This window comes from Sciurus carolinensis, chromosome 10 (genome assembly GCF_902686445.1).
Source record: "Sciurus carolinensis chromosome 10, mSciCar1.2, whole genome shotgun sequence".
Taxonomy (NCBI): domain Eukaryota; kingdom Metazoa; phylum Chordata; class Mammalia; order Rodentia; family Sciuridae; genus Sciurus; species Sciurus carolinensis.
The window spans coordinates 22975703-22976264 of NC_062222.1; the positions used below are offsets into that span (position 1 = coordinate 22975703).

The 562-nt window shown below is 33.5% G+C and overlaps 1 non-coding gene across 1 annotated transcript; it reads right to left on the reverse strand.

The window, feature by feature from the left end:
- Nucleotides 1-217: 217 nt before the first annotated feature.
- Nucleotides 218-322, reverse strand: LOC124995191 (U6 spliceosomal RNA). The gene has a single exon (XR_007110662.1). It is a non-coding gene; the product is annotated as a U6 spliceosomal RNA (small nuclear RNA).
- Nucleotides 323-562: the final 240 nt, after the last annotated feature.

Genomic DNA, 562 nt, shown 5'->3' on the forward strand with positions numbered 1-562 from the left:
TTCTTGTGCTATGGGAGTCCTGTTAAGGAAGTCTGATCCTAAGCCAACAAGTTGAATATTTGGACCTACTTTTTCTTTTATAAGATGCAGGGTCTCTGGTCTGATTCCAAGGTCCTTGATCCATTTTGAGTTGAGTTTTGTGCAGGGTGAGAGATAGGGGTTTAATTTCATTCTGTTGCATGTGGTTTTCCAGTTTTCCCAGCACCATTTGTTGAAGAAAAATATGGAACGCTTCACGAATTTGTGTCATCCTTGTGCAGGGGCCATGCTAATCTTCTCTGTATCGTTCCAATTTTAGTATATGTGCTGCCAAAGCGAGCATGCACATGGGTTCTTAGAACATTGAGTTCTGGGTGTATACAATTCAAATCTAACTTCTTTTCATCTTATTTTGTCTTAACATAAATTTATTTCAATTTAATTTTTCTTTTTTCCTGAGTTATGGTTCTCTTCTCTGTCAGGTATATTTTCTTATTAACCTTAATATGTTATTCTACATATTGTCATAACAAATTATTTATTTAAAAATTTTAAAACAAATTTAAATTTTATTCAAGCATAT